The sequence below is a fragment of the Leptonychotes weddellii genome, chromosome 12 (genome assembly GCF_054177405.1).
Source record: "Leptonychotes weddellii isolate Sample4059 chromosome 12, ASM5417740v2, whole genome shotgun sequence".
NCBI lineage: Eukaryota > Metazoa > Chordata > Mammalia > Carnivora > Phocidae > Leptonychotes > Leptonychotes weddellii.
In genome coordinates, this window is record NC_138380.1 from 19,087,734 (window position 1) to 19,113,279 (window position 25,546).

General features: G+C 40.0%; 1 protein-coding gene and 2 long non-coding RNA genes across 9 annotated transcripts in view; 1 reads left to right on the top strand and 2 right to left on the bottom strand.

Annotated features, from left to right (window-relative positions):
- Positions 1-15,362, top strand: part of LOC145716374 (uncharacterized) — an 82,484-nt gene extending 67,122 nt beyond the window's left edge. For all 6 annotated transcript variants that reach the window (XR_014139004.1, XR_014139002.1, XR_014139001.1 and 3 more), the window contains one exon: positions 11,094-15,362. This is a non-coding gene — a long non-coding RNA (uncharacterized LOC145716374). The remainder of the gene's footprint in view (positions 1-11,093) is intronic.
- The window catches only part of MKLN1 (muskelin 1), a 329,771-nt gene that overhangs the window by 242,721 nt on the left and 61,504 nt on the right, over positions 1-25,546 (bottom strand). The gene's annotated exons all lie outside the window — the stretch shown is intronic.
- LOC115939384 (uncharacterized) lies at positions 8,757-25,489 on the bottom strand. Its single transcript, XR_014139006.1, has 2 exons — positions 24,722-25,489; positions 8,757-8,973 (listed from the first exon to the last, which is right to left on the bottom strand). It is a non-coding gene; the product is annotated as an uncharacterized LOC115939384 (long non-coding RNA).

A 25,546-nucleotide genomic window follows, 5' to 3' on the forward strand; every position in this document is an offset into this window, starting at 1 on the left:
AGAAACTATTGTATCAAGGAAGGTTGTACTACTAACAGGAAAATGTGGCACATATCTATTAAACTGATTAATACTATTCATGTTCCAGAGTTAAATGTTTCAACATTTAAAATGTTTTAACATCGAGGTGCCTGGGTGGCTCAGACGGCTGAACATCCGGTTCTTGATCTCAGCTCAGGTCTTGATCTCAGGGCTGTGGGATTGATTCCTGCATTGGGCTCCATGCTGGGCATGGAGCCTACTAAAAAAAAAAATTAAAAATTAAAAAAATATATTTTAACATCAAGGGATGGTAAGGGTAAGACAGAACTATGTTAGGTTCATGACTTGCATGATCTCATTTTAATTCTCACAAGAACCCATAGAGATCTGATTATCTTCATTTTACAAATGAAGACAATGAGGCTTGGAAAGGAAGCCATCCTGGTACTAATACTCAACAGAGCTTAGATTTGAACTCAAATCTGTCTGGCCCCAAATTCCTTTCTTCACTCCTCCTGGGTCCTCTCAAGAGCTGTTTTAAAAAATATTGGCATCAAGTTTTCAGAGAGGTTGAAAAATAAAGGTTAAATATTTTTGAGCACTGATGATGGGCCACGTACGAGGCAGGGCAGTATGGGGGGATGAATACACCGTTCTCCATTCAAGGAGCTAAGTAGCTAGTGCAGGAAGCTGACCCATGACACAGGCTGACCAACAAACAGCAAAATAAAGGCTGCTGTGATGGGGACAGAAGTGGACTGCTAGAGAACTGAGGGAAGGAGTGGTTTGTTGGGTTGTGCAGGGAGAGCAGGGAAAGCTCACAGAACACAGGAAGGTGGCATTTTGGGAAGACTCTGAGGAGGTTGGGGGAGGGGTCAGCAGGCATTGGGACACTGCAGAGTAAGGGAACATGTCACAGGAGCTGGGTGGAAAGTTCGGTGAGGTCAGTGCATGGCCGGAATAGTGGAAGGTGAAGGCGGGTTGGAGCTGGCCCATGGAAGGCTCTGAATAGAGCCAGAAATTGCAATGGGACAAGTACTGAAGGTTTTTTAATAGAAGGCAAGATCCAATCAAATCCTTGACTAAAACATCCAAAATTATTGCTGAATTCGTCCTGACACCAGATCACAAGTACACGAAGTACACAAAATAGAAAAATATAGAAAATCAATATTCTTAATCAAGACTCAAAACAATGTTCTGCTTACTTCTGAGGAAACACAGCAGATGAAGGGATATATGCCTGAATCACCAGCTCAAACCCGAGCCTCCCTCTTCCTTCCACATTGGCCGAGAGCGATCCCATTCTCATGATTTGTAAGACAGCCTCATCAACCCCAAAACCTGGGGCAACAAATACAATCCCCTCCTCCCTCCAAAGAAAAAATTCCAGCCAGGAAATGACAATTCCTTTCACTTCCTTCCTTTCTTCAGAGGCCAGCCCATGAAGATTGCTTAACTGTTCTCTCGCTGATACACCAGACGAACATCCTAGAGTAGGAATTGGATCCTGATGGCTTAATTGAGTTAAAAAGAAAAGTGTAGATTATCTAAAAGCTTCTCGATGGTTTCAGAGTGGCTCTCACATCTCTGAAAGCCCAGTGGCGGCTCTCAGTTCCTTGGTTAGGGAGGAGCTGAATGAATTTCCTAGCACAGAATTCAAAAGCACTGGAAGTCAGCAGTTCTGAAAGACTGCAGAAAGGGCTTGTTTACATTTTTCTCTTGGGCTGAAACCCATCTATTTAAACTTTAACCAGAGACAATTATAAAACCATGGTTAGCCAGGGATGGCAGGCTGCACAAGATGGGAGACAGATGCCAACAGTCTGGCATTGGAGGAGGAAAGACTGAGAATATTTTGAGGAAAGGGGTCAAAGAAGAGCTACAAAGGAGGTTTGGGAAGCAAAAGGTGTCACCTAGGCTGGTCTTCACGAGAACAGGGAAGGAGGGGTGACGCAAGGGAGTGGGAGGAAACAGGGTGGGCATGGAAGGAAGACCAAAGCTTCTGATGGTGTAGGTGGGGCTGGGGCTGTCACCATCCTGGCAGTTCAAAAAGTCCCACCCAGGCAGCTCCACTGTTTACACCTTTTTTCCCCTCTTGGGTCAAAAGTACATTAGTTCAGGGAGTCAGCACCTCTGAGAGATGCCTGGGGCAGACACACCCAGCCCACCAGGACACAGGCTCTCTTCCCCGAAGGCCCAGCCTCCTCTTCAATTCAGGTTTTCCTGGCAAAGACCCATTTTGGAGCTGACGAGCAGTCCAGTGATGTCAGAGGAAATACCCCACTTGACAAAGGACTGTGCTCCAAATTGCCAGTAAACTGAACTCCTTAGCATGCCCTGTTCTGGGTCCTAGGATTTGGTGAGTCCTAAGAACACACTCAAAGAGGGACAGTTGTTGCTGCAAAGTGAATGTTTTTGTTTTGGATTTGAGGATGTCTGTGGACCTGACATTGACATTACGGCCAGTTTTAGGTGCATATACAAATGTGGGGAGATCTACAGGATACCAGCCCCCCAGATCTCTGTGTAAGGGAGCCTGACATTTCACCCTGAGGTACTCAATTGTTTTTGTTTTTTTTTAACTTTTTGGTTTTGAATATTCCTATTAAGATGCAAATGCAATATACAGAGGAGAGCCCATGCCTCAGATGTTATCAGCTAATTTCTTAACAGGAATTCACTTTCTACCAGGGCCAGCCAGATTAGAACTAGGGCTCAATAGGAGGCAGATCCAGGACATGCATTTTAGAGACGGAGAATGGGCAGAGGCCTTGGATTTATGAGTAGGAAGCTGGCAGAGGTCATGAAGAGTCCAGAGACAAATCTCTCTTTACAATGATGAGACCCAGTCCTTCAACATAGGTCAGAGTTTGTGAGGACAGCAGAAAGCCAAACTCATCCTAACTTCCTGTGAAGCTTTCTTCTCTGCTAACCCAGCTTTTACCAGGGAAAGCCATTTGGGGCGCAGCCAGAGGGAGATAGGGAAGGTCAGAGGATCTGCAGATATTCAGGGCCACAGCATAATCTTCCAGGGTAAAGAGGCCAAAGTCATGGGCTCCTCTCCAGACCAGTTTGCAACTCTCACCGGAAGATCTGTCCTATAGCTCTGAACTGCACTCCCAAGTCCAACCAACCATCTAAAAAATTCATGATGCTGTTCACAAGGGTCTGGGTGGAGAAGGTGGGGACAGCTCCCTACAAACTCGCCCTGAATGGGGACAGATCCCAGGGTAATATCATTGCTTATGGGGGTTGAGGGAGAGCCTTCATACGAGGTGTGGCATAATGTGACATTTTATCTTTATTAAACATATACTAAAATTTTATTTCTTAAAGTTTGTATGAGTAGAAAGTGCTTTCTGGTGTCCTATCTCCAGAGAGAGAGAGAGAGAAGGTCTGGTTCTTATGTCTTCTGCAGAATGGAGCCTGTGAACACATGATTGCTGGCAGGTATCCCAAGAGCCACACAGGAATTTCAGACGGATACACACATTGCCCAGCTCCTACCAGAGGATGTGATACCTCGTAGAAGATATTTGATAAAATCAGGCCTGAGATCTCCAAAAGAGATCCTGGAAGACTATACGTAAACCAGAGAGGCAGCATCATGCTGGTGTCCCCCACTATGTGACAGTAGAGCATTCCTACGAATCCTTCCATAAGCTGAAATGGCATGAAGCAAAGAAGCTATTACCATCAATTTATAAAAAATAACCTCTCTTAGGCTGATACCTCAGAACACATCTTGCTAACGGATACACAAAATAAATCGAGATAAAGCACAGATGTTCACAGACACAGTTCGAAGCTTTGGCGACTTGGTGCCGAGAGGCTCAGTGTAGTTCTCAGGAAAGGAGCTTGGCAGGGCCGCTCTCGCAGCTCAGGGTGCATGCTGCCTCTGTATGTGTGGGCTCTGTGCATAACAAATGCTGAACATGTTGGTTTTGCTTTTCACCCCTTTTTTTTTTTTTTGTAAAAGCAAAAATCCTATTCGGATTTCTTTTGGTTAGCAAAACCAAGTACTAATGTAGGTCTTTTGGTAAAAGTGAAGTGGTATAATGTATATTTTCAAAAAGCGAGGGTATGATACCCATATGGTGGTTAAAAGCATGGATTCAGGAGCCAGGCTATCTGGATTCAGATCCTGACGGTACCACTTACTAGCTTTGGGACCTTGAGCAATCACTTAACCTCTCTGGGTCTCAGTTTCCTCCTCCATAAAATCCAGGCAATCGTCATTCCCAGTTCACAGGGTTGTTGTAAGGCTTAAGTGAGTTAACATTTAAAGGGTAACATGAGTTACTATAGAAAAGCACTTCAAATAGTGTCTGTCACAGCAAGAACTATTTAAATATTGCATTTAAAAAGTAACATGATCAAATCTCCAGGCCTGGAAACCTCGCTTGGTTCTATGATTGACCCTGTTTCCAAGAAGGCCTGGGTTGGCTATGGTCTGCACGTAGCCTCCCAGCATACCAGCTTGAGGAGAAAGAAGAAAGATACCCTGATACCTTTCTCCTACAGACTTCTTTTTTTTTAAGATTTTATTTATTTATTTATTTATTTGACAGAGAGAGAGAGGGAACACAAGCAGGGGGAGTGGGAGAGGGAGAAGCAGGTTTCCCACTGAGCAGGGAGCCCGATGTGGGGTTCGATCCCAGGACCCCGTGATCATGACCTGAGCTGAAGGCAGATGCTTAACCAACTGAGCCACCCAGGCGCCCCTCTCCTCCAGACTTCTTCTGCAACATTAGGCAAGGCACTTCTGTTCTACTCTAAAGCCTAGCAACATGCAACATGCATGCCCAGGGCCAAGGCGAAGTCAGAACCAATGACAGGGAGCTCTGTCCGGTGCCTGGGCCAGAAACAGGGAATTCCTTGGTGCTAATCCCTCTGGCCCTTGGCAGCCTCCATGTCTGTGCTGTAAATAAATACCACACTTACCTGTCCTTCATGGATACCAGGCACAAAGCCAGGTGTATAGAACACAAGGAAAAGCCCTAATTGAGAAAGGTAGGAAAAGCAGAGGAACGAACAGGTGGCAGGAAGAAGGATCATGGCAAATGGGAAAACAAAGACATGAGGAAAAAAAGTAAAAAAGCTAAAATAAGTACAAGGAAACTTTTTTTTTTGTCTTTCTATTTTTGATCACGTGAAAAAAAAAACAAAAAAACAAAACAAAAAAACCCAAAAGAATAAACCATGCAACTGGAATCAGACTGAGCCAGTGAAGGGAGGGACGGGCAGCGGAACTGCAAATATATGCTAATGACCTCATCCTTCCTCCTGAGCCCTGCAAGCCTGGCTCCAGAGCCCATTTGTACACTGGCCTCGTAATGATTTCACCTCACAGACTTCCTTCCACTTTTTTTTTTCTTAACGAAGTCCATCACAACTCTGTTTTGGGAAGTAGAAGCAGTATCTATCTTTAGGAAATTTAAATGCCAAAAAAAGCTCAGATAAGCATAATTGAGAAGTAAAGAATAGTTGGTGTGACCAGGACAAATATCAAATCACAAATACTTGAAATTCTTCCCCTTCTGGGCCCTAAGGAGAGAAGTGCCTTTGTTTGCTGAATTGGCTCACAGAGGACCTGGCCTTTGCTGTGTTGTGTAGGACGTTGGATGGGGAGGAGAAGCCAGAGGAAGGTCAAATATTTATCAAGAGCCTACTATGCATCAGGCATTCTATTAGATGCTAGAAATTTAAGAGCGAACAGAATGTACCCCTCCCCTCATGAAGCTAACACTTTTTTTTTTGACTCTTAAAAAAATTGTAGTAAATTATGCATAACATTTACCACCTTAACCATTTTTAAGGGTATAGTTCAATAGTATTAAGTATGTTTACACTTTTGTGTACCTAGTTTCTAGAACTTTTCCATCTGACCAAACTGAAACTCTCTGCCCATTAAAGAACTCTCCCCACTCTCCGCACCCTCCCAAGGCCTGGGCAACCAACATTTTACTTTCTGTTTTTATGAACTTGATTATTCTAGGTACCTCGTGTAAGTGAAATCATATAGTATTTGTGTTTGTTGTTTTAAAGATTTTATTTATTTACTTGAGAGAGAGAGGGAGAGAGAGTACAAGCAGGGCTAGCGGCAGAGGAAGAGGGAGAAGCAGGCTCCCCGCTGAGCAGGGAGCCCAACATGGGGCTCCATCCCAGAACCCTGGGATCATGACCTGAGCCGAAGGCAGCCACTTAACTGACTGAGCCACCCAGGCGCCCCCAGTATTTGTGTTTTTGTAACTGGCTTATTTCACTCAGTATATCCTCAAAGTTCATCCATATTACACCCTATGTCAGAATTTTATTGCTTTTTTAGGCTGAATAATATTCCATTGTAGGCATATGCCACATTTTGTTTATCCAGTCATCTGTTGATGGACACTTGGGTTGCTTCCACCTCTTGGCTACTGTGAACATGGGTGTACAAACATGTCTTTGAGCTGACAGTCTTTTAAGGAGCTTATCACATCGTATTTGGATTATTTATCTGCCCATCATTTGGCCTAACTAGATGGTTAGCTGCATAAGGACCTGTGTTATTTATCTTTGTATTACAACTTCCAATACAATGCTGGCACATAGTAGGAACTCAATAAATATTTGTTGGCAAAATAATTTATTTTTATACTTCTTAATTACTACTGCTGCAGCTGGCTGTTTTACATATTTTAATAAATAAGTTTTGCAATTTTAATGAATACTATTTTGATTATATTTACATACTAAGCTAGTTTATATAAGGGGATTAGTATAAAATATCTAAATCTCAATCAAAATCCACTTTCTAGATGAAATGCCATTGACAATTCCTTCTTATTCACATTGCTTAATATCAGCTCTTGCTGCTCTTATTCTACTCCTTCCATTCCTTCCTTTTCAAGTCATAGCATTGCCTAGATATTAAGGACCTTATTAGGGGTCTCCTCAGTTCATGAGCTATCCGGTTGAATAAAGCTAGCATGGGCCCAGGGTTTGGTTTGCTCAGCTCAAAAACTTTCATTTGGGGTGCCCGGGTGGCTCAGTTGGTTAAGCGACTGCCTTCAGCTCAGGTCATGATCCTGGAGCCCCAGGATCGAGTCCCACATTGGGCTCCCTGCTCAGCAGGGAGTCTGCTTCTCCCTCTGACCCTCCCCCCTCTCGTGCTCTCTCTCTCAAATAAATAAATAAAATCTTGGGAAAAAAACCCTTTCATTTGAAGGTCATTTTGTATGAGGTATAGGATGGACAAGGCACAGCCCTACTTTGGAGGAACTCACAGTCTTGCGATTCTGTCTGGTTATTCTTGGCCACAATTAAGCAAGAAGCCTCAGTTCTCTCAGGTGTTGAAAATACTATTTACCTCTGTTTCCCACACTCGGTTAACAAACACAGACGTTATAGCATTCACAAAGCGTGAGGAGCTGAAAGACATTGTGAAAATTCCGAGGAGTATTATATTTGATGATAATTATTGGGTGTGCTATCAGCAGGGGTAGAAGGTAGTTTTGTAGCTCCTTACAAAATAGACATTTGGAATTGTGATTTCAGGTCAAGGAAACATTGTTGTACACGAACCTTTGAGGGACTTGCTCAACTCCAAACACAAAGCAATGGTCTTTAAAATATAAAAGAGAGGGGCGCCTGGGTGGCTCAGTCATGATCCCAGGGTCCTGGGATCGAGTCCCACATTGGGCTCCCCGCTCGGCAGGAAGCCTACTTCTCCCTCTCCCTCTGCCCCTGCTTGTGTTCCTGCTCTCGCTATCTCTGTCTCTGTCAAATAAATAAATAAAATCTTTAAAAATATATATATAAAAGAGAAAGATGAAAAGAAACAGCTGGACCAAAATGTAGTCTTCTAGGAACCAGGAATGCAAAGCAGAATGAGACTGAAGACATGGGCCTGTTGGGGTCCAGGTCTGAGGCAGAGGATGCTGGAATGGGGCCTCTGCAGGGTTAGGGAGACTAAAAGTGAGGGAAATGGGTGGAAACCAGAACCAGGTTCACTGTTTGAAACGAGTAGTTTCAAAACAGGGCTAGACTGAGAACCCCCACCCTCCTACACACAAAGTGGCTTGTTAAAGAGGCTAAAAAAAGCTCACCACTGCCTGAGATGGGCCTTACATGAGGGAATGATCAAGCAGGAAAGCAAGGAAGGACACATGACAGGAAATTGGCCTCCATGACTGAATCTGTGGCATCTCTATTATCATAGTAAGGGAAAAGAAAAGCTCTCCTTAATTGGGTAATATGATTATCTATAAAGAAAATCAAACAGACTATACTGAAAAAATATTAGAACTAAAAAGACAACTCAGCAAGGCTGCAGGGTATAAGATCAACAAACAAAATTCAATTGCAATCCTGTATCTCAGTATTTATCACATACAATATTTAATAGCAAACAAAAGACACCATTTTTAACAGCAATAAGTGATGAAGTGTCTAGGAATAAATAAACACAAATGTGGACTTTTGTCTCTAAATAAAATGTTGATTTTATGTATAAAATATTTTTATGGAACAAATTAAGATTGAATAAGTGGAGACCTATACCATATTCATGAATTGGAATATTCATTAAAATGAATTCATTAAAATGAATGAAGATGTCATTTCTTCTAAAGTTAATATTTAATTTCAATGCCAACCCAGTTTTTAAAATTCTGATTATGTAACATCGAACAATGATCACTTAATTCATGTAGAAAGGTAAAGGGTCAAAACTAATTATAGTAGGTGGGAATGTCTTTGGCAGCAAGTGAAAGAATATACAACTTAAAGTGGCTTAAACAATAACAGGTTTATTATTTCACATCACAGGATGTCCAGTGGTAGGTGGCTTCAGGATCAGTTAATTCAGCAGCACAATGACATCACTGAGACCTGGGACCTTTTCATCTCTCTGCCTCGCCATTCTCAGTGTGCTAGGCTCCAGCTTGTCCTCTCAAGGTGGCAAGATGGTTGCCACTGTCCCGGTCATCATGTTTTCCTCCAACTCTGTCCAAAGATAGGAAGGGCAAGCCTTCTTCTTTTGTACCTTTTTAAATGAGAAAACTTACCTATCCTATCCCATCTCCACCCTAACACAATTCCACATAGGTTTCATTGGCAAGAGATGCAACACACATGCCTATGGTCAAACCAATCCCAATGGAATGTTAATTACTATAATGGGCTTAAACTAAGCACCTTGGGGTGGGGTTCATGGACACCTGAAAACAATTTAGGTTCAGTTAGAAAGGAGAAAGAGACAATATACTTTGGACAGATAATCAACCACAATACCCAAGGCAATTTTAAAAAGAATAAGTCAGGGGGGTTGCCTTACCAAAAAAAAAAAAAAAAAAATCAAAATTTAAAACCAGAGATAGCATAACAAACCTGGAGAGAAAAGATGAGTGTTAATAAATGTGTGTTGGAATACTTATATATGTATTTCCTATTTCACATCACAAGATTTTAAGTTGATTTAAAGACATAAATGTGAATAGGGTGCCTGGGTGGCTCAGTTGGTTAAGCGACTGCCTTCGGCTCAGGTCATGATCCTGGAGTCCCGGGATCGAGTCCTGCATCGGGCTCCCTGCTCAGCGGGGGGTCTGCTTCTCCCTCTGCCCTCTTCCCTCTCGTGCTCTCTGTCTCTCATTCTCTTTCTCTCAAATAAATAAATAAAATCTTTAAAAAAAAAAAAAAAGACATAAATGTGAATAGTCAAATTTTATACCTGTAGGAAACATATAAGAAATTGTCTTTACACCCTTGGTATAGGAAGAATTTATTAAAAACAGCACAAAAGAATAAAATATCGAGGAAAAGATGAATAATTTTACTAGTTTAAAATAAAAGTATATCATCAACAAAGTGAAAAGACAAGCTTAGACTGAGAAAAGATATTTTTCCAGACATACAACAACCAAGGTATTTGTATTAAAAAGTTATGAAGAACTCCTGCAAAGCGATAAGAAAAAGAAACAACTAGAAGGCAAATTTGACAAAGGATATGAACAGGCAATTCTCAGAATAGAAACCCTAACGGCTAAAACACATACAAGAAGATGTTCAATCTCACTAGAAATGAAGGGAAAACAAAATAAAATAATAAAAAGTTACCATTTCATAACTATAAATATGCAAACATTTTAAAATTTGAAAATACCAAAAATTAGCAAGATGTGGAGAAATAGGACTCTTAGAAAGCAAAATGGTGATATATACTTATATAAATCCTAAGACCCAGCAGTTGCTCTCTTGCTTAGATTAGTGGTTTTCAACCAGAGGTGATTTTGCCCCCCAGAAAACATTTGGCAATGTTTGAAGACATTTCTGGTCGTAACACTGTGTATTGGTCTGCTACTGATACCTTCCGGGTAGAGGTGAGGGGTGCTGCTAAATAGCTTACCCGCAACAAAGAGTTATGTAGTCCAAAATGTCAATAAGACCAAGGTTGAGAACTTCTGGCCTAGAAAGACTCTCACATGGTGTGCACCAGGACACAGGTATTTAAATGTCAATTGCAGTATTGTTTAAATAGCAAACAATCACAAACTCAAAGCAAACCATACGTCCATAATGCAGGAAAATAGGTAAGAAACTTGGGTATTTCAAACAAGGGAATAATATATAACAGGTGTAATTAATGAATTAGTTCTTCAGGTTGCAACATGAATAAACCTAAACAATAATGATGACTAAAAAAGTATTGCAGACCGTTACGTACAGTGTGATATAGTATTCCTTTACAGTTTACAAACACAAAGCAATACTATATATTGTTTATGAATATGTACATATAAAAGTATAAAAACATGCATTGTTAATGATTTATGGGAACTTCAAGATAGTGATTACTTTTGGGAAAAGAGGAAAGGAGGAAAAATAGAGAAATGAATGAGATCGGGAGTAGACAATGGTTTCAATTCTGCTTGTAAGAATTTTTACAACAAACAAAAAACCCAAAAGCAGATAAATCAGACATTAGGATTTGTTGAGTATTTTATACATAGATGTTTGTTAAACTATTTTCTATATTTTTCTGTCTGTTTGAAATATTTATGATGAAAATATTTTAAAATATTTTAAGAACTGCATCTGCTAGAATGAGTATTCTGTTTGTGTTTCAGGAGCACGGAGTTGGTGGAGAAAGTCAGTGTTTCCAGAAGAAACCATGCCACTCCACAGGGAAATTAGAAAAGGAGAAAGTGACTCCTGAATAAAGGAGAGTTTATTCATTTAAAGACCCCTCTCCCAGGGATTCTTGGCAGGAAGAGTTCGCTTTCCTGCTGCGCCAGTGATTGGTAGGCTATACCTCTGTCCATGGTCCTATTCCTCTGCTTCAAACAACCTTAGAAGAATTCAGAAGGAGGTTCAAATTTGCAATGTAGAAAGACATTGAAGTGTTCTAGATAGAGCTGAGAAGCTGAGAGAAGAGGAAATATTGTGGGTATAGCAGATCTTTTGAATATTTGAAAAGAAGTTCCGACTGTCTGCAGCAGATCCCACCAGCAGAAGGGGATCCTTTGGGACAGTCATTCTTTGTGATATTGATGAATAGCGTCTATCAGTGGAGTGAGCGCCACTTGAGCTGAAGCCTGCTTGGTAGGAATGACACTATCATCTCCCTAACATTTCATATTTTTAATGAAAAGCCTTCTCATTCCTAACGCTTTTCATCATTTTTTCCCCAACGCTTCTGTAAGACCATTCGATATTCATCTCTGCTTTTACAGTGATGAAGAGAGACTAACAAAGCTTTCCAAAGGACTTAGGTTCTTTCTATTAACCAATATTTTTTACCTAAGCCACTGGGGATATATAAACAGTGAGAGTAACTCAACTGAGAAAGATATTTTATGGGCATCCCATAGTAATCGCCTATCTTTTAAAAAGAAACAACAGTTTTTTTTGTTTGTTTGTTTTTTTTTTTTTTGAGATCCCAGGAGGTGTCTGGCACTGCACGACGTGGTATGAGCATGAGAGTGCAGAACATAATGTTTGGGAACGTAATGTTCCTCCAGGGACTTAAAAATTAATGCAGATCCAAAACTGTTAGAAAAATGTTGGTTGTAATAAATTATGGAAAAACAAAGTGCAAGGTGTAGAGACAAAAATCCCGAGCATAGTGACAAACCAGGGAACATGAATACAGAATATGATGAGCCAATTAACCTCAGGAGAACATGGGCTTCACAGTATGGGCAGAATACAAGATATTTACCCCGAGAAGTCAATTTTGCAGACTCAGTTACTTGTCCACACACACAAAATCAGTAGCTGTTTCTGATGGGCCACTGGCAAAAGAAATTCACTGTTCTTTCTATAGATGGAGTCTAAACCATCCAGCACATGATGAAGTGTTTAAGGAAAAAATATGTGGGTTGGCAAACTTTTAATCTACAAAAGTGGTGATCTAGTTTTGGGTGATAGCTCTAATGGAAATAGGTGCAATTGCGTTTGTAGATGCTGATTTTTATCAGCAACCAGAAACTGTGCTAAGAGCTCAATTTGGCCTACTTTAGGTTCCCTGGGTAAGTTAGTGGGGGGATTTTCATTAGGTTATTTGTTATATGTCAGAAGAGGAAATAAAGCAATACACAAACACTGTGATATATAGGTAAGAAGCTATCTTAATAGAAATAGTTCTCTAGTCTAGGATGTTTCCCTCCCAAGGTGATAGAAAGTACTTGGAAATGCAGGGACCTAACTGGACTTCAGACTAAGCTTCCTTCATTGCCCCAGCCTTCCTGTTTTAACAACTTCAACCTTGCTAACCTACCAATACTAGGGGAGTTGGTTTTATTTATATACTGATAGCTTCTGATTTGGGCCATTGCACCTTCATTCACTTGTCGTCATTGCACCTTCATTCACTTTTATACTTTTTTTCACATTTTCTTGTATCATAGTAATATGAAAAGATAAAAAAATGTCTAGAAGTGTTTTTTCCATTGTGGAAGTGAAGAATTTAGATTGTCACTTCCACATGGATATCTAATAGTCATCTCAAACTGAACACGACCAAAAGAGAACTCTTGATTCTTTCCCTTAACCTTCTTGTATTAAACAACACCAAGAGGCTTAAATAGAGTTTTCCTCTTCTCATAAACAAGATGTCTGGCAGTAGATTATTTCTGGTGTTGGTTCAGCTGCTCAACTATACCATCAAGGACCCATTGATAGTATTCCTCTTTTTTTCTATGTCCCATCCTTAACATGTTGGCTTTTAATCATCATGACTTTTGTTTTGTAGTCACAAGATGGCTGCTGTGACTCCAGGCATTGTGATAGTGCTCAAGATAGCCATATCTATCCCCAGAAGGCTTTCACTTAGGTCTCATTAGCCAGAAATGAGTCACTCCTGGCTGCAAAGGAGCAAAAGAGAATGGGATGATTATGATTGAATTATACCAGTCATGATTCGTCACTTGGAGCTGGATATACTGTTGCCCTCAACCAAGTCAGGCCTCTGTTAGCAAGTAGGAAGAGAACAGCTGTTGGAAAGGGAATTGACACAGTCTGCCATATTTCTTATTCCCAGCCTACCTGTTTCACTAAAGAGCATCACCATCTGCCCAGTGCCCAGTAGAGGAGAGAACTTTAGTCTCTTTCTTTCTCTTATGTCTGCCATAATCAACCACCAGAAAGTTCTGTTGACTCTACTTCCCATGTATACCCCTAATCCACTCTATTCTCCCTGTCTTTGCTATTGCTATCCTCATTCAAGTCACCATTGTTTACCTGAATTACTGCAATTGCCTCTTAAAGAAACAGAAAAAAATCACTTTCTTGCTTAAAACCTCTCATTGGCTTCCCATCTCACCTAAAATCCAAATTCCTTACTATGACCTTCCATGCCTAAAAGATCTAGGTTCTGTCCACCTGTCCAACTTTATCCTGTTCCACTTTTCTGTTTGCCCCAGATTTCCAGTCATGCAGGCTTCTTTCTCTTCCTCAGACTCTACCTTGTTACCATCTTGGGGACCTTCAAACCGCCTCTTTTCTCCACCTAAAGTGCCGTGCATTCTGATCTTTTCATGACCAGCTCCTCTTTGTCATTTAGATCACCGTTCAGATATCCTCTCTTCAGAGAGCTCCTCGCTGGCCACCCAGTCTAAAATGGCAACCTGGTTGGTCATTCAACACTTCATTTTATTTCTCTGTGTTGCACCTATCACTGTGTAACATTATCTTGTTTACCTCTTTAGGTATCATGTTATGAAATGTAACTATTTATTTTCCAACTCCTCCACACTAGAATAGAAGCTCCTTGACAACAGAGACCTCGTGCCTTGTGTTCACTGCTGTATTCCTAGCACCTAGATCAAGGCACGTGGCAGGTTCTCCTCAAAGATTTCTGAGGGAATGAGTACATGAGAGGAAAGATTTTTCTTAAGCAGAAACTTTAGCAATAAAAGAACATCTGTAACCTATTATCAGCATCCTTAGAGTTGTCCTTCATAGAACAAAATAACTTTGTTAGTTAAAGGATATAAAATGTGTTATGTTTTAAAGACATCACAATTAATAAGCAATACTAATTTCTTCCACACAGCCTCTTTCCTCCTGTGTCCTACTTTCCAAATCTAAACACGCCACACACACACTTAGTCTTCGTGCTCTATCAGTGCAATTATTGACTGTCTTCTCTACTGACTTCTCTCCTTTGGCCCTCATGATATGACTACATTTTCTCACCATTTTCTGAAGTTCTGGGACAATTTAAAAGAAACTTTTGGGCAATGTCCTCCTTTCCTCCATTTTTTTTTTTTTTTTTTTGGCCAGGATTTCAAGAAGGGGAAAACCAATGTCCTTGGAAGAAGAGAGAAATACTTAGCATCTGAAATTTTCTGCCTTTTTGTGAGGTTTTCACATTTCTGTGTATGTTCTTCCTAAAGGCTAAAACCATTTGCACTCCCTTCACCAGAAAACCAGACTTTTTCATCAGGTTGTCCTTTAGGTAAAATGTTAAAATTGGAGAATATGCAGCCTTCATTCATCTGTCTCCATGAGCCTTTAAGTCCTTCCCACACCTTCTCAATCCTGAGGTGACCCTCTGAAGGCCCAGGCTTCTGGATCAGCAGCTCGCCGGGCCCACGGGCTAGCCTGCATCCCAGACATCCTGTGCATCTGGCAGGCATTGGCACATTGAAATTGTGCAACAGAAGCTTTGAGAAGTTCATTTCCACACTGGAGACACAGCATTCTGGTGATGGTGACCCAGCATACTCCAAAAATGCCCTTATGTTTAGAAACATCCCCAAATACTGCTCGTAAATTACATGCAGAGAATCCCTGGACTTACCAATAGAAAATAGCAAAAGGATTCCTACCCTCAAAGGTCTTCCGTGAATATATTATAAACAAGAATAAACTGTTCCTCCGACTTAACACAATCTCAGCCTCTCGCCTGTCTTCACCTGCCATCGCCCCCACCCCCTCGCACCCATGTCTAGCTTCCCACCTACACCTTATCTCTTGAACATTCACAGGCCCCTGAAACATAACAGGTCCCAAAATAGCCTTGGCAACATTACTGATCACGCATCTGTAAAAAAATGTGCGGATGGGCACCCCCAAAATATATATATTAAAAAATAAACCATACACAAATATTTCTTTAAAAACAACAACAACAACAACAACAAAACAAGAATAAAATAAATAATTAAATTATTTGATTCAATACTGTTGGGAGTCTATTTCCGGATCATATCTCAGGTTAACTGGGTAGTTCTATTTCCTTATGGTTATCAGGATTCTAAAGATAGCTCCCCAAGAAGCCTATCTCCTGAACTTCAGTCAAATACTAATCTGGGTACTGCTTCAGTCACTAATCTAGATACTGTGGTGAAGGGATTTTGCAGATGCAATTAAATCAGTTTACTTTAAGATACAGGGATTATCCAGATGGGCCTGGGTCAATCAGGTGAGCCCTTTAAAAGAATAGATTCCTCAGTTGGTAGCAGAAGAGGAAGTCAAAGAGATTCTGAATGTGAGACAGATTTGAGGGTGATTTCTGGCTTTGAAGATAGAGAAGACCACGTGAGAAGGAATGTGTGTGGCCTCTAGGAACAGAGAATGGTTCCTGGCTGACAGCCAGAAAGAAAAGAGGCACTTTGGAGCTCTAGTCACAAGGAACTGGGTTCTGCCAGCAGTCTGAATGAGCTTGGAAGCAGATTCTTCCCCAGAGCCTCCAGATAAGAGTCTAGCCTGACTAATACCTTGATTTCTGCCTTGTGGCATCCTACGCAGAGAACCCAGCCAAACCTACCCAGACCTCTGAACTACAGAAGTGTGAGCTAATAAATGAGATGTAGTTCTAACCCCCTAAGTTAGTGGTAATTTGCAGCACAGCAGGAGAAAACTAATACATCCCTTTGGTTTTCACATCTCTAAATAAAGGTAATAATGTCTGGCTATGTCCTAGAACCACTTAGAAAACAAATATTAGTAAGATTTAATTAATATGATTTAAGTTCAATCAGAAAAGAAATATGTTAAATTATTTTCAAGATGCTATGATTTTTTAATTAATTATAACGTGCATTGAGGTTCAATCCAGGATAATTAGACTTAATCCTAGTTAGGTCTGTTTTCTCATATTCGTTGCAATGGCAGGACAAGGCTAACTTTAGAAGCCATCTCCGATGACTTTAGAGTGTGGAACTGTTGCTTCAGGGAGCCATGATTTAATCTGCAGTTTCTTCATTTCACAGAACAATGTCGGCATTTTATAGATATTTTACTGGATACCACATCTACAGGTCAAAGAGAGGGATTTTTTTTTTTTCTTAGCTATATTTCCCTCTCTGAAAAACTTGACCTTTACCTTGGCAGATTTGTTGAAATTCATCAAGCTGCATTCTGACATTGAGAAAATTATAAGAGAAGAAGCATAAGATGATTGTACCTGTTTTAATAAAATGGATCACTGAGATAGGAGAAGATCAAAAAATGGGGCAAGAACATTCTGACTACATAATCATTCCCTAGGTAAACAGAGATGTGAATGGTGCTGAGCCTGCTAACCCAGATTTCTCCTCTTCAGAACAATGGGTAACCATGGAGTTCTCTGTTGAGCACAACCCCAAGACCAGATGTAGTTTAAACAGAGTGATCTGGGCAAGATAGGAGGCAGGAAGGAAAGTAAGTGAGAGGTTGTATACAAGGTGAGAACATTCCAATTTAGGGAGTAGACTTTATATACAGGATAAGAGGTATAGCTTGGTAGTTAAAAGCTATATGACTGTAGGCAAATTACTTAAATTCCCTGAGCCTCAGTTTCCCCGTGTCTAAGTAAGGATAGTTTTTCAATGTTCTCAGCACAGGGCCTAGGACATGGAGTCCTCAGTAAACGATGGCCACATTAGGATCAAGCAATGTCATCCTTCCGCCCTTGTCCAAGAATCCTGGATAATCATCGCTATTCTAATGGATGCTAATAGACCCGCTGGCTGGTCCAGAGCATCGTGTTCAAAGCAAAAGACCCAATGTCCAGGCCAGAAGTCTAGTGCAAACACTCCCTTAGGGGAGGGGGGGACAGAGAGAGTGGGTCTGGCTATCGAAGGCCTGTTCCTCAGACGAGGGCAGGGTACGTAATCGATCCACAGAAGGAAGGACCTGTAAGCAAATATTCACAAATAAAAATCTCTTTCTAAAACAATCCAATTTTCTGGCCCAATCAGTTGACAATAACTTGGCCATTGAAAATCATATTTTCCCAACATGATCCATTTTCTTGGCCTTCCTAAGTCATTAATTATGACCATGTTTTCCCAAATGTGGAAATTCCCCTTGCGCAGATGCATCTGCTGGCCAACCCCCCTTTCCTGAGAAGTCTCCACAGCACAAAAATATTTTTGTTTTCCCCAATTGCCCACAGGGAAAATTTCCTCACTCTTTATTTCCCTCCTCCCTTAAAGCCCTCTGGCAATTTCCAGGAATCTGGGTAAACCAGAATCACTTAGATCGCTGGAGAGACTTTTGGATGTTCTACTTCTAACATGGCAAAAGAGAATCCTGAACTTTAAATTTAACTCTATTAAACCAACCTTAAGAGTTCCTTTTAATAACCAAAGACAATGCCACTGAAATCAAAATGCCTCCCACTCCTGCCTGAGAACGTGGCTCTGGGATTTGGGAGTTTAAATTATAAACTGAGGTGGCCAAAGTGACTATCCCCGTACCTAGATCAAATGCCATTATGTGAAATATGTTTCAGACACATTAAAGCCCTATACAAATGTAGGCCTTTGGCCAAGTGGATATACGACCCGAATAGGGAGTCATTATTCAAATCGTAAAAATCTGTTAGAATTTACTCTGGTTCCCTGACTCATCTTCCGAGTTTACAAGATGCTCTGTGCAGGGCTGACAACATTGTAGGTGCTTCCTCGAGAGGTATCTTGTTCTTTCCAGAACATTCATCCAGAAGCATTCCTGTGCCAGAAACTAAATTTAGCTGGTGGGGAGGGGTTGATATGGTGATGAATCAGGTTGGGTCTCTGCCTTCAAAGTCTTTATACTCTAGTAAAGAAGGTGTGTTGTGCATACTCTCAATGGTTCTCAGACAGGGGCAATTTTGCCTCCACCAGCCCACCTCAGGGAGATTTGGCAATATCTGGAGACCTTTCTGATGATCAGAACTAGAAGAGGGGGTGCTACTGGCATCTAATGGAAAGAAGCGAAGGACGCCTTCTCGACATTCTACAGTGCACAGGGCAGCCCCCCACAACAAAGAATTACCTGGTCTGAAATATCATCAGTGCCAAGGTTGAGAAACCCTTAATTAGCGACAGTACCTAGAACAAAGGGCTTGTTGGTTGACTGATGGATTGGTTGGTGTTGGTGCTCATGGTAAATGACCTTCAAACCAGTCATTTTGAATTTGTACCTGTGCCTAAACCATTATAACTGTTAGAAATCTTTTGAATAAATGAGTACATTTAGACAGGTATTAAACAAAGCATGAGATAAAGTGTCACTAGGAGGGGCGCCTGGGTGGCTCAGTCGTTAAGCGTCTGCCTTCGGCTCAGGTCATGATCCTGGGGTCCTGGGATCGAGTCCCACATTGGGCTCCCTGCTCTGCAGGAAGCCTGCTTCTCGCTCTCCCACTCCCCCTGCTTGTGTTCCTGCTCTCGCTATCTCTCTCTCTGTCAAATAAATAAATAAAGATCTTTAAAAAAAAAAAGTGTCACTAGGAAAATGAGTGATTTAGAGTGAATTGTTAAGAGGACAAAAATTTTCTAGCGTGATGCCGAGCATATAGTAACTGCTCAGTGAATGTGAACTGAACATATTTAGATAACCTTGCCACACTCATTTGCTTAAAGCTGAGGGTGCACGATATTGAAGAATCTTATCTTTAAAGCAGTCTTGGCAGTAGCCTTTCTTCTTGGAAATACTTCACTATAGACTGCTTGAGTGGCATATTGTACCATAAAGGGATCAAACTATGAATTTTTGATAATATTACCGCATTCAAAATTGTCACTAATTCAAATCGGTCCTTTCTCTAAGGTGCCTAATTAGTGAATGTTAAGGAAGTGTGACATTTCAAACATCAAATAACTGAGGTAGCCACTTAATGAATTTAGGGAAGGAGGAAGAAATATTTTTGTGAAAAACAAAAGATTTATATGATCTAAAGAGAAACCAAAGTATGGAAGAAGTATTTTGAAGTGTGGCCTTAACTTCTTTACATAGAATGTGGGTTCTGCTGTTTATATACAATAAAAGTAAGAATAAGTAGCGGAGACGTGGGTTTGCAACTGTTGCTTGATATGCATACAACACCAACAATAAGGGGATGGTTAAGTGACACTTTCAATTAAGGATCAAGTAAAATGAAACTGTATCTTTAAATTAGAATATGTCCACAGAAAAATAAGATTTTATTTTGTAAATTTGTTTACACTTTTTTTTCCCCAGAAAAATGATCAGGTGGTCTAATGTTCTAGTGTTTATAAGATAAACAGAGCTATTATTGCATGGAAAATCTGTACTTTTGATTAAGCAATTACCTTCAATTGTGATTATGTGGGTTACCAAGGAAATATTGGCTTTCTTCTTCCACCTATTCGACCTGTATCTTCTCAATGTAAATTGGTGAGTAAGTCAGGAAATGCCATCTAATTTTGTATTAACATTAGTCAAATGTAAGTAGGAGAGAGAGCTACCATTAAAATTTTAAATAGAAATAACTGGGATAATCTGCCATTTTGGATAATCAAGTATCAATGTTCCCTGAGTTTAACACAGATAATGGAGACCACTATGTCTCCGATTTTTGCAACATAAGAGGAGCAAAATTTCCTTCAAGTTTGAAAATTCCCTGTTAAGTCTTTTTCCGAAAGTGACTTTAATGAGGTATGTTTAGGAGTGGAGGAGGGGAAATTTAACTCTACTTTGCATGAAGACGCAATTAAATAAAAATTATTTCACCTCTGCAAGAGAAGGAATCTTATGGGGGTAAGTTTACTAATGGATGAATAAGATTAAAAGTGACACATTTTTTAAAAACATAAAATGCTAGAAAATTAAAAGAATAAATTTTGGCTCGGGAATATTTAGTATGCTCAGAAAAAGAGGCATCACCAGTGAAAATAGATCTTGATGTGACATATAATAACTGACATAGCATCGGCATTGGCCATTCAAAATAGATGTCCAATTAGGTAGTTGGACAGTTGGCCATAAACAGCTGGAATGTTCAAACTACTATGTGCCAGCTAAATATCAACCCTGCATATTTTATATGGCCATGAGACTCAGTAGAAAGTTGATTTGTAAACTGGAAAACATTATGGAAATGTATCTTATTGTAATATATTTTGATGCAGCTGAATCAAGAGTCAGATCATGGATATGTAGACAAAAATATCTGCTAATTTCTATTGAACTCATCTTCTTACAATTGCCTATGGACTGAGGATTCTTCCTTCCTTTCACTTCCTTTTTATCACTTTTCATTATTATAAAAAGTTAAGTTTGGGATCTCTTTAGACCATCATCAATAAGACCATCCTTCATTGCCTGAGGGCAAATCTCTTTAAAATTCTAATATATCTCTTATTTCCATGTCTGGAATGGTATTCCCATAAAATCTGTGATGGTTATTTTTAGGTGGTGGATGGGTGATAGATGGGTAGATAGAACACAAACAGCATTACAACACGATGTTAAAAAAAAAAAAAGAGTTATTCCTAATCTGTTACCCTTTAAAAAATCAACTATTTTTTAATTTTTGTTACTGATCCAGGATACCCTAGTCTCAAGTAAATATAACCCATTAGGATCTGCAAGAAATGTGGGGAGGGTATTTTTTGTTTTCTTCCTTACATTCTTTTGTGTTGTTTGAATTTTTTTCAATAGTTTTTTTTTTACAATTGATTAAAATAAAAATAATCATTTTTTAAGTCTCTCTATTCTATTTATTTAGCCAAAATTGTAGTTCACAGTCTTCTATCCTATTAGCTAATTGATTTTCTGAATTTGTTTCCCCAAACTCAATACCACTTTCATTTTTTAGGACCAAATTTTAATTAATTTATTTTCAAAGTTTTTATTTTAATTCCAGCTGGTTAACATATAGTGTTATATTAGTTTCAGGTGCACAATGTAGTGATTCAACAGATCCATGCATCACCTGGTGCTTATCATGACAAGTGCCTTCCTTAATCCCCAGCATCTATTTCACCCATACCCTCACTCAACTCCCTTCTGGTAAACTTCAGTTTGTTCTCTATAGTTAAGAGTCTGTTTCTTGATTTCTCTCTCTCTCTCTTTCTCTCTCTCCCCTTTCGCTTTGCTCATTTGTTTTGTTTCTTAAATTCCACACATGAATGATATCATGTGTTTGTCTTTCTCTGACTTATTTCACTTAGCATAATACCCTCTAACTCCATCCACGTTGTTACAAATGGCAAGATTTCATTCTTTTTATGGCTGAGTAATATTCCATTGTATGTATATGTGTATATATATGTGCCACATCTTCTTTATCCATTCATCAATCGATGGACACTGGACTGCTTCCATATCTTGGCTGTTGTAAATAATGCTGCTATAAACAGGGGGCGGGGAGGGCATGTATCCCTTTGAATTCTTTGGGTAAATACCACTTTCATTTTAAACTCATCTTGAAAGAATCTCCCATAGAGCCAACGTGAAAAGGCAGGATATTGAACTGCACAGGGCACACTATCTTGGAGAGATTTTCTTTTGTTATTTTTGTTCTTTGTGTTGTCACATCTAGTTGTTTCATAATACTGCTAAACTCTTCAATTTCCTTTGAAAGGAATACTGCCATATGTATAATTTAGGTAACTTGGGAACACACTGCTCAGTGGAGATGGTATTTGTAAGAGTTGGAAAGATCCCTGGATAAAATAATCTCAGAAATTTCCCTTTGTTGTACAGGTATCAGAGTGACAAAGGGGGATGGATTCGGGAGAGACTTGGGAAATACTGTGGAATCAAGGCTTACAAATTCTTTATACAATTTTCCTTTTAGGGTCTGATTCTCATGGTGTGATGGACACCATGGTCTAATAAAAATTCCAAAATGTCTTTAAACCAAATGGTTTAGCCTCTTCACATTTCTTGTGGATTCTAAAGGGTTATATTTACTTGAGACTGGGGGGGTCCTGGATCAGTAACAGAAACTCAAAAATAGTTGATTTTTTAAAGGGTAACCGATTAGGAATAACTTTTTTTTTTTTTTTTGCGTTGTGGTGTAATGCTGTTTGTGCTCTATCTACCCATCTATCAGTATATAAGTGTAAAAAAGTAGGACATTTTTCATCATTGGAAAATTTCAAGGTCAAACTGGATGACTATCAGGTATGCTTTAGAAAAGATGTTAAAAGGGGCGCCCAGGTGGCTCAGTTGTCAGGTGTCTGCCTTTGGCTCAGGTCATGATCCCGGGGTCCTGGGATCGAGCCCTGCATTGGGCTCCCTACTCAGCAGGAAGCCTGCTTCTCCCTCTCCCACTCCCCCTGCTGTGTTCCCTCTCTCGCTGTGTCTCTCTCTGTCAAATAAATAAAATCTTAAAGAAAAGACATTAAAAGAAAACTTGACTAATGTGACCTCTCAAGTCCCCTTTATCTTTAAATTCTGTGCTCTGAAGTTTACCTTCTAATCTTATGGTGGTGATGCTCCGTATCAGAAGGATAGGTGTGTTTTCTGGCTACCTTCCTCACTTTGCCTTGAACCCACAGCTTCTGTGAGGAAATGGAGTGGGTGGGAGAGTATTCCTAGGAGAGCTGGAACTGTCCAGCAGTGGAAGGAATTGCCCATACTCTAGGTTCCAAGCAATGAGACTTACGGCAAGTTGGAGCAGGGCATCTGCTAAGCCACTCTTGACCACGAAAGGAGCATGTATGCATTCCTGTATGCAGAAGTACTGCATGTGGTGCTTACTCATCCCCATCCCAAGGAGATCTTTCCTGTTTTCTATATTGCTTTTCATTTAAAATGGGGTCAATGGTCTTTTGATTTGTGTAGGAAAAAAAGAAAGTACAAGGGATAGATAGAAGAAGAGTTGAAGAGGACAGAAGGCAAAAATAGGGCTATTACATTGTACCAGCAGGTTTTGGTTTGTTAATTTCAAACTATTTAGCCGAACACACACACACACACACATTAGGTTAACATGTTCTATCACACATTAGGTTAACATGTTCTATCACTAGATGGGGTCAGATCTATAGCAACTTCATTTTTTATATTTTACAATCAGTAATACAGTTATTGTAGTACACCATTAAAAAAAAAAAACAACCATTGTGTCGACTATTAGCTTACGAAGGCTTCCCAGAATATATAGCTAAGAAAATTAAAAATAAAGTTAATCGGTCCTTAAAACGTTGCTCAGTCTTTCCCTATTCAAGTGGCAGATGAATTCACTTTGATGTATGCCCACTTGATTGAGGTGGTGAGGAATGATATAAAAATCTTTAAGCATGTTTATAATTCTTTTTAATAAGTGGCTGGATACCTAGCCCATATTTCCTTATATTTTCTTCTGAAAGGAAGGATCAATGTTTCCACAGACATCCTAGATTTGAGAAGAAAGAACTTTGGGGAAACATCTCATCCAGCTCCCTTATACTGGGTGATTAAATAGTAACCCAATTTTATAGGCGAAACAACTGAATGTGTTGAATTGCTTCATATTTTTTTAAAACGATTTTTAAAAACTATTTTTTTTAAAGATTTTATTTATTTATTTGAGAGAGAGAGACTGAGAGAGAGCACATGAGAGGGGGGAGGGTCTGAGGGAGAAGCAGACTCCCTGCCGAGCAGGGAGCCCAATGCAGGACTCGATCCAGGGACTCTAGGATCATGACCTGAGCCGAAGGCAGTCGCCCAACCGACTGAGCCACCCAGGCGCCCTAAAAACTATTTTTAACTTTATACAATAATACATATTCATTGTAGAAAATTTGAGAATATAAAAATACACAAAATAAAAATCATCCTGGAGTAACTATCGTTTACGATGTATCGCCTCCTAAATACGTATCGTCACATATGTATTTCATGCTCAGTGCTCTTTGAGGAAAAAAGAGAAGGCAAAGTGGAAGAGCTATTGGTCCATCTGATCTAAGCCTGGAATCAATGTCTACGTATTTTTAACCATCTTCTTTAATGTGTCTCTACCCTTGGGCCTAATCTGACGATAGATTATAAATGAGGTGCCAAGATTCCTAGTTAGAAAATAACACTAGGGTTGTAGGTAATTCCTTACCTTTCTTTTCCTGAATAGAGACCCAAGAAATTGTAAAGGAAATACGATACTGCAAACATGCCTTTATTTTTGTGAGGTAACACTGGAGGTCCCCATGTTGGCCACGGCAAAGGGCAAAGGCAGTCCCTTGCTTACAGAGCAAAGAGCCCTACAGAGGAAGAAGTTAACTTTAGCTTTGAAAATCCTTTTATCCTCCATGATTTTGATGGCTTTAAATTTGTCACCTGAATGCGATATTAACATAATCGTCTGCATTTCAGCTAATGAATGCACCTGCTTCTAAGACTTTATTTTAGCAGTTTTAATGAGCTCTTCAAAAGAGTTTGCCTGGACTTACTGTGCGGTTAGAGAAATAGCAGCTGTAAGCAACTAACAACACATTCAGTATTTGAATCAAGCTCTGTGAAGTTGTTAAACTCGAGAAGGAGTGTCTATCCATCTGTCTGTGATAAGGGGAATGAAGCTGAGATGTAGCTGTGATATTTGGAGAAAGCACTAGTGTAAGTGGGGCTGGCCAAAGGAGGTTTTTCCCTGCTTGGCCATAATATATGGATCCCAGGCAGTTCATTTAAGCTCACTATATCCCACTTTCTCATCTTTATAATAATGGTGCCTTTCGGTGCGCCTGGGTGGCTCAGTCATTAAGCGTCTGCCTTCGGCTCAGGTCATGATCCAGGGTCCTGGGATCAAGCCCCACATCAGGCTCCCTGCTCCGCGGGAAGCCTGCTTCTCCCTCTCCCACTCCCCCTGCTTGTGTTCCCTCTCTCGCTGTGTCTCTCTGTCAAATAAATAAAATCTTTAAAAAAAAAAATAATGGTACCTATC